The 8,797-nt window shown below is 44.4% G+C and overlaps 1 pseudogene; it reads right to left on the bottom strand.

Moving 5' to 3' along the window:
* The window catches only part of LOC102774817, an 11,283-nt pseudogene extending 3,125 nt beyond the window's left edge, over positions 1 to 8,158 (bottom strand).
* Positions 8,159 to 8,797: the final 639 nt, after the last annotated feature.

Genomic DNA, 8,797 nt, shown 5'->3' with positions numbered 1-8,797 from the left:
TAAGCACAACTATATAACAGAGAGAACACTGCTAAAGCAAGTGTGGTGAAGTAGCATTTGGAGACTCAGATGCATATTATGCAGTTCTTTCTTAGCTGCCCTCCCACCACTCACCAGCCTTCCTGGAACCATATGCTGGTATAGGAAGCCTCTTGCTCATTCACTCTTTGACTCTTTGAGACTGGGCCTCTAAAAAAAAGGGAAAAAGAAAGATTACTGAGTAATAAAATGGAAATAATGAACAGAAAACTAAGAGAGGACAAGTGTATCTAATACTCATCCTTCCATGATGACATCTACAATGATAGAGAAACATGCAAAGTGGTGTCACTCCACTACATCTACCAGCCAATCAGGGTGAGTATGCAAATTAACCCAACAAAGATGGCAGTGGCCACAGAGCTGGAGGCTTGGGTTGCCACCAGCGATGGAGAAAGCCAAGCTTCCCACCTTCCCGGGCGCCACTCAAGGGAGAGAACAACACACTGGTGAGGCCAGGAGCCTGAGATATCAACACAGAGGGGCGCCTGCTCTAAGCCTCCACAGTGTGGCTGGGGCCAGGCCCCCAGTGGACATACACACATACACACACACGGGGCACCTGATCCGAGCCGCCGATGCCACTGCAGTCAGACCCCCAGAGGGGACACATATACTCACACACACACACACACAGACACACACACACACACACACACACACACACACACGGGGTGCCTGCTCTGAACCTCCAACATGGCTGAGGGTAAACAATAAAGAATTTTTTAAAAAAGAAATAAATCTGGGAAAGCAAATCAGGGACACACACACACACACACACACACACACACACACACAGGGTGCCTCCATGGGGAGCGGGCCTAAGCCATCAGTAGGACATCCACTGAGGGCTTGAGGGCTCCGGGACTGTGAGAGGGGGCAGGCTGGGCTGAGGGAGCCCTACCCCCCAGTGCACAAATTTCGTGCATCAGGCCTCTAGTGAAGAAAATAAAACTCCATTACTATTGAGTTCCAGGTTTCTCTCTCCCTCTTCAAGGCTCAGCTCCATTGCTCTCTCCTTATCCAGGCTTCCCCTCCTCACCCCATCCTGGCCTTTACTTCTTTGAAGTTTTATAACAATAAAAGTGATTCTCTATTGAATCAAGATTTTGTGTTGTTTTCTGTATATAGTTTACAAAAGCAAGGTTTTAGGTGTTTATTTTAATTGTGGTAAAGTACGTTTAACACGAAATATGAAATAATGTATTTGCTCCTTAAAGGTATCCACATGTCTCAGATAAACAGGAAAGATATTAAATAAATCTCCATCTTGTTTATGAAACAAAGTCCTCAAGGAGATTTTTAGTGCTCTTACCATTGTGATTAGCATTTTGTGATTACAAATGATAGATGAGCCATAAACTCAGTATTTAGAGTAGTTCAAGAAGCAATATGAATCTCCTCTTATTAACTTCAGGAAGATTAGGCAGCTGGCAAGCCCTGTGGAGATGGGATTCTGTGGTTCCTATTGTCTAGGTGTTGGAAACAGTGATTTAGAACACAGATTGCTTGCTTCTGTTACTACACCTTTTACCTGCATGGCCTGTCCCTGAAACCTGCACTCCTCCTGGGGGATGATAGAAATGGACATCAGGCTGAGTGAGTGGCAGCCTTTATTTCAATTATTTAAATTGCTTGCTCCACGCTTGAGCCTACATAGCTCCACTGCAGTGAACAATCAAGTCACCACCGGTTTGTTATTTCGAAGAGTTCCTCAAGTTGTGGGATGTGTAAATAGAGACTGACAGTCAGAGTAGGGTGGAGATAGGGTTTTAAGGGCTGGATGAAGAAACAATAGGGCTTGAAAGAAGACTGTGCTTTGGTTAGCTTTTATAACACAGGAAAGCTGGTGCTGGTCCAGAAAGGCCAGTCCTTACCCATAAAAGAGGCCATTAGCAGGAAGACCTGGGGACAGATTTTCATCTCAAGTTGCACAATGTAATTACCTGGGGAGCTTTGAAATGTCCAGCCTTCCAGGTCACACCTAAGATCAACTTAAAAAAGAAAAAGCTATCTGGTGTCAGAATCCATAGTTTTTAGAATTCCCTCATTGAGTAGGATGCATGCTGAAGTTTGAGAACCGTTGCTCTAAGGCCACACTAATACATGACATGTGTGACACCTTCTGAAAAGCATAATGGCTTGCAGGAAATTATTAAAGAGGAGTAAATGACTTTTCCTTAAAAATTGTACATCTTTTTAAGAAACCCAATGGGGTGATATGAAAATAAATTTAAGCAATAGTTATCTTTGCAAACCAATGTGGGATTATGGTTAATTTTGTTTTGTTTTGCTTCTCTATATTTTCAGAATTTTCTTAGAAGGGTCCTGGCTGGTGTTTTTCAGTGCTTAGAACATTGCTTCACACACTGGAGGGTCTTTGGTTCGATTCCTGGTAAAGGCATACACCTATATTGCAGGTTTTATCCCTGGTCAGAGTGCAGGTGGGAGACAACCAAACCATGTGCTCTCTCATATCAATGTTTCTCTCTCTCTTGCCCTCCCTCCCTTCCTTCCACTCTCTCTAAAAAAATCAATGGGAAAAATATCCTCAGTGTTGGTTAACAAAACAAAACAAAATTTCTTAGCAGGAAGCCTCTAATCATCCTATATAATAAAAGCCTAATCTGCAAATTGCCCCTTCCAGTGGTTGTTTGCGAGTTTGACTGGGAGACCGGGAGACTGGGAGTTTGACCACTCACTATGACATGTGCTGACCACTAGGGGGCAGTGAGGAACATGGCAGGCATCAGTGACACCCTGTGACCTCTTGCCAGCTACCTGGGGTTGGGGTCCTGGGGACAGAGCTGCAGTGAGTATGCAGGGTGTCTGCCAAACTCGCTCTCACTCCCTGTGCTACCCTCTCCCAGGACTCCAGGGATTGCGCTCAGGGGAAGCCCCTGTACTCAGGTGCCAGGTGCCCGCTGGGAGCCTGCCCGCACGCACGCACCATCTTCCAGGTGAGCCAGGCTGCAGCCACTGGGACCGCAGGGGCCGGTCGGGCTCCCCGTGGGTTTGTGCAGGAGCTGGTCTGCGAGGCCGGCAGAGAGAGAGCTCACTGCCCACCCACTTCTGTGCAGCACTGCTGGGCAGCCCAGAAGCCCACGCTGCACCCCGGCCCACAGTGTCTAGCCGCGCTCACCACATCTCCGCTTGGGGACTCGGGCACGATGACTGAGGCAGAGGGGGGCACACGGGGTCCCAGGGGCCCACTACTGCCCACGGCCCAGAGGTCAGCTAGGATGTTCCCTTCCATGCCAGATGCTCGTGCTTCGATCGCTGGCCAGGCTTAGGGACCACACCTGTGCATGAATTTCATGCACTAGGCCTCTAGTTTTTAATAAAAATAATTCAATTTTAAAAAAGGAATAAGTTGTAAATAACTTTAGATTTGCTCATAAAGACAGAGACAGCATTATTTAAAGATGGGGCACTGACCTGGGAAGTACAGAGGCCTGGCATGGCCCCTGGAGTGCACACAGAACTGATTTGGGGTCTCTGCAGTGAAGGGGTGTGGACAGCAGTCTGACCCCTTGTGATGATTCTGTGTGGTGCATCTCTGTCACCTCCAACACAAAAGGCAAGAGCAACACCATGCTGGGCTCACACTCCCAGACACCAGGTGAGAACACCCAGTGCCTCCTGTTCTGGCAGTGACCTTCCAGGTGGCTCCAGTGAGGTCACTAGTCCAAAACTTCATTGCCAGCCACTCCTCTGAAGTGTATTTGCTGTGATGACATTAAAAATAGTGTTTGTGCAGGACCAGGTTTCTCTCTAGCAAAAGCCCCTCTGTGCAAAGTGTAGGTCATCAAGCTTTGAAGACACATGAGGAAGATCTACTTAGATTTACAGATGTGTGTCATGAGTTCTAGGATGAGCTGTCTCTCCACCTTTGATTTTCGGGCTGCTGTGGTGTGATGTCAGATAAACTGCTCCTTGATGACCTTTTCCTAATGACAGGAGAATTCCTGGTCTCACCTCTTTTCATGGAATTTCCACCTTCCTGTGTTGAATGAGACAAGGTCAGAGAAGTAGCCTTGGTGTTTACTAAATGTCACAGTTCACTTTCAGGCTTTCCTCTTTCCCAGAGCAATGATATGAACTCAGAAACTTAGAAGGGGAACGAGTAAGTCATCTTCCCTGGGAAGCTGGGTACATCTGGTCAAATACAGTGGCAGCTTTGCAAGGGCAGAAAGGAAAGAGGGCTGGAGACTTCAAGCTAACTTTTCAACCGAGTGTTAAAAAGACGGTGGAATAGAGACAAGATGCTTCCCTACAGCACATTTTAAGCCATAGCTTATTATTTCCAAGGCTGCTCATTTGGGCTTTCTTGTCTTCCCCATCCCTACACACAGCTGTGACAGCTCCCATGGTCATATAAGATTGGCTTTCAGAAGTTCCTGCTCGACCCGTAGTCCCCAGGCCCCAGGCTATAATACAGGCTGTTCCCTACTGGGTGCTTTTCCCAGTGAGAACGGGAAGCAAAATCAGCATCTTCATGCTCTCTCTAAAGGCTCATTTCTTTCCTGATCTCACCCTTCACTTGTATTGCTTTGTCAATTCCTACTGCTGACATCTGGAATGAAGGTTGAGAAGAAAAAGGGAGGGAGAAAGGAAAGAAGAGGCATCTGCCATTACCTTGTTTGTGCACTTCAAAGGGTTTATTAATGAGTGTTCCTATTGTCTGAATTCCTTGTCTCAACTTGGGTTTTGCAATCTATACACTTAGGGAGATCACAGAGAACCGAAATGCAGCTTTCACAACAGGACAGAATAGCATTGCTCCCCCCATCCCTGGAATCAAAGAGGCAATTGTCAAAAGAAAGTGAATTTGACTTGGAGGACTCACACAGCTATTGGAACAGGTTCACGAAAGATGAAAAAATGACCTAGTTGAGGGAAAGCAAAAAGATGTGGAAAGAGAGCTGTCAAAAGCCAAGTTAAAATGAAGTCATCTATAATAATAAAAGAGTAATATGCTAATTAAACTGGGTGTCCTTCCAGACATCCTTCTGGACGACCTTCTGGCTGTGAGGGAAGCCCGGGTCCTCGGTGCGAGAGGGAAGCCAATACCAGCAGCTAGGGGAAGAAAGGCCTACTCTTGCATGAATTTTGTGCATTGGGCCTCTAGTATTAAGATACTCTCTTTGCAAATCTGCTTACCACTACTGGTAGACTTCCTTAGATAGTGGTAAAACCAAAGAGAATAATATTAATTACCATCCCATATCTATTCCTATTCTTCCCTCCCCCTATCCTATCAGCCAGTGGTTGTTAACTAGTGTGATGTTGGTGATTAACATTTGGCATGACCTGGAGATATTTTTGGTTGTCACAGCTGGGAGGAGGGGTTACTGCATCTAGAGGACAGAGGCCAAGGATACTCTTAACCATCCTACAATGCACAGGATAGTCCCTTGCAACAAATTATCTGGCCCAAAACTTCAGAAGTGCCAAGGTTGAAAATTCCTTGCATAGGTATTTATTCTCAGCATGAATAGAATCAGAAGGGCAATATGCATGCCCCTTGATGAGTCTTCAAAGAAGTGTTTTGTTGTTTCTATAAAGTTTTATTCTTACATTCATCATCACCATATTTACCCCATCTGTCAGACTGCAGGAGCCTCCCTCATGGTCTTCCAGAACCTTAGGAATATCTCACAGGTCCAATATCCAGGCTTTTCACAGATCTATACATCTTCTATGCAGTTATTCTTCCTTTATTATCTTCGTGATCTATGTTCTATTCTTCTTTCTGATCTCAATTTTCCCTTTATACATTCCATCACATATTTTTCCATTTTTTTTTCTGATCCTATGATTGGAAGTCAAGTCCAAACATTCATAATACAATAAAACAGGTTCCAAAATCAGGGTTGATGGAAATGTATGGAGTTTAAAAGTCATATCTAAAATCATGTATCACATGACCACAGGCTTTTGTGGATGTCTGGCTGTAGTAGGAGACATTTTTCTCTTCTGGTCGCTGCTGTTAGGACAGGGTGCTGTTTGGCTGATTTGAAACCTGACTCCTTGAGAGAGAATAGAGAATAGGTGAGAGATATCTCTCAGGATCTTGCATCACTAGATAGTTGAGAATAATTATTTACATTTATGACAAAAACAAAACATTAAATACTAAAAGCAAAGCATCATAAGAATTTGTGTGAAGTTGGAGGATTCCTCGCTTTGTTAATGCTGTCAATAAAGTCATCATAAATGACTCAGTGGTTTCGAAAGATCAACATCTAGTCATAATCCAAGATCAGCCAATCTGAAGAGATCTACAGAGTTAAAAATAGTTTCGATATATGTGTGTGAGGGTCATATTTATACATAGGTGATTATATTCAAATACAAAATAATTCCAAATGAGAAAATGTTCTGAAACTGAACCCAATGCCCTATATATGGAGAATATCTGAGTCCTTCTTCAACACAATTCTATAAATGCCTTAATTCCTCTCACAACATGAAACAATCAGGTGGCAACAATCAAAATATGGCTTATAAAATACAGGAGGATATGTACTGGACCACCCATGTGCCCAAGGAAGAGAGACCCTACTTCGAAGCTAGCATGCAAGATGCATTCACGCGGTCAGATGCTGGAAATGTGATGAAGATGCCCTTAGTGAGCACAGTGCTCCATTTACACATTTCTTTTGCTTGCATGTGATCCATGGGAGACAAAGGACTACTGATATGAGTATGTGAATGTGCATAACTATTCCTGTGCTTGTGTCTGTGTGCACAGCTATAGCTGTGGCTCTGTCTATGAAAGTTTTTAGACAGAGATCTAAATTAGGCTCAACTGTGGAGGACTAAGACTTCTAGTATGCCCTGGCATTAAAAACAAAAACAAAAACAAAAAAAAAACACACAAGAAAACCAAGTTTGAAATTAAAAAGAAAATGGTACTTAGTTATTGGACTTCTGTGTTCTCCTGTACTGTAGGTAGCTAGATCTTAATGAGAAAGAGAAAAAAGGGAAGTTGCAGCTTTGCAGTCCCCCACTAACCACCCCGCCGCAGGGAACCACCAGTTTGCCCCTCACTCCCTCCAGATCACAGTGGGAAAGGATAGTACAAAAGGGAAGGGGGACGTAAGCACAGGGTCAGTAGAAGTCAAATGGCACAAGGGAGGTACTTGACCATAGAGGCCTGTCAATCTAACCTGGGAAAGGAATCATTGGCTAAGGGATGAACCCATCAGAAACCTCCAAAGCTGGGAGTTGATTGGTTATTTTGAAAAAGCTCCTGGTCATAATCTCAGAGGAACAAAAGCATTCTCTCTTGCTCAGTGACCCATTCTGGCAGTTTATTCTCTCTTTCTTTTTTCACCTGGGAACATGAAACCTGTGGGTCTAGCAGCCAACCAGGGTCCACAACAGACCCTATGGGCTCCAAAAGACTAAGCTTTAATATGAAACAGTATCTCTGGACATTGGCCTTTGTTTTGGCTTTGATGAAGGCATGATTGGACTTTTCCCTTGGTGGGACAGAGGGAGATAGGACATTGAAAACCCATCGGCAGCCTTCTATTTCCACCAGAATAAATCTTGCCAAGCCACAATCTTCCCTGCGTGGGTCCTTAGAATGCTTTTCTCCCAATCCTGTGGAAAAGCCTGATTTCCACCAGCAATACTACTAGTGCTTACTATACCCACAAACATTTATTGAGTTCTTACTATGTGTCAGTCACGCAGATAAGAACTGAGTACACAGATGAATAAAACAGACACTGCCCTTTTCCTCATAGACTAAGTAGTCACTTGGTTGCTCATTTTCTTTATCTCTTTCTTCTTTCAAAACTTCCATGGAATCTCATCCTAGTTTATGGCAAAATGCTAGAGAAGACCAACAGCAAAGAGATTGCAAAAAGACACCATAAAAAACACACATGTCAAATGATTATCATAGACTAAAAATCTCTCAAAAAAATCTATGGTGTGAGCCCTTCTTGGAGCATGCCTGTGACCTTCCTTCTCTCAGGCACATACCTTTAACCTTTTTTACTCTTAAACTCTTAGGGTCCCCATGAGACTTGCAGCTAGGGGAGCAGCAAGCAGTGGCAGAAGACTCTCCTTTTGCTTCTGTAACTTCCTTTCCCGAGTTCATACAGTCGCTACCCTCCAGCCCCCTTTCTCTTTTAAGAAATTTTTCATGGATGGTTTTTAAAATTTGGGAAAAAACCCTGTAAGAAAGCCATGGGTATCCCACAATGTTTAAGGTAGAGAAACTGAGGTTCAGAGAGGCCAGTGTCTTTCCAAACCCCTCTTGTGAGAAGTGCCAGATCTGTTGGTTTGGCCCAAGTGAGTCTGGTTGCAAAGGCCAGTTTTCCCACTGCACCAGACTGTTTTCTAAACCACCATGGGGCAGGGAAGAAGTGCTCCTGCAGTGGTCCTAGTTGTGCTTGCTACTTGGTGGCTTATCGCAAGTTCGAGACCCCATGTTGAGAAAACTTGGGGAGAAGGAGCTGAAACAGAAAATGGAAAATTTTTCACCAGACCTCAAAATGCACTTGGCAGGACAGAACAAAAAGGCTGTGACCATGGAAATGCACTGATCCTTTTGTTCTGGAGGTGCCAGTGACCATGGATGCCGTACCTTTGTCCTCCTGACCCCTAGACCAGGGGTTCACATCAACCTCAGCTGCCAAGACAACAGGAAACAGATAACACAACACTTTTATTCAGCCTACAAGGTCACTGTTATGTCATCAGATGGTCTTGAGGAAAGGTCAGTTAAAGCTTAAGC

This window comes from Myotis davidii, unplaced genomic scaffold (assembly GCF_000327345.1).
Source record: "Myotis davidii unplaced genomic scaffold, ASM32734v1 scaffold486, whole genome shotgun sequence".
NCBI lineage: Eukaryota > Metazoa > Chordata > Mammalia > Chiroptera > Vespertilionidae > Myotis > Myotis davidii.
The sequence above is the reverse complement of the archived record's forward strand: the minus strand, read 5'-3'. Positions and strand labels throughout refer to the sequence as shown.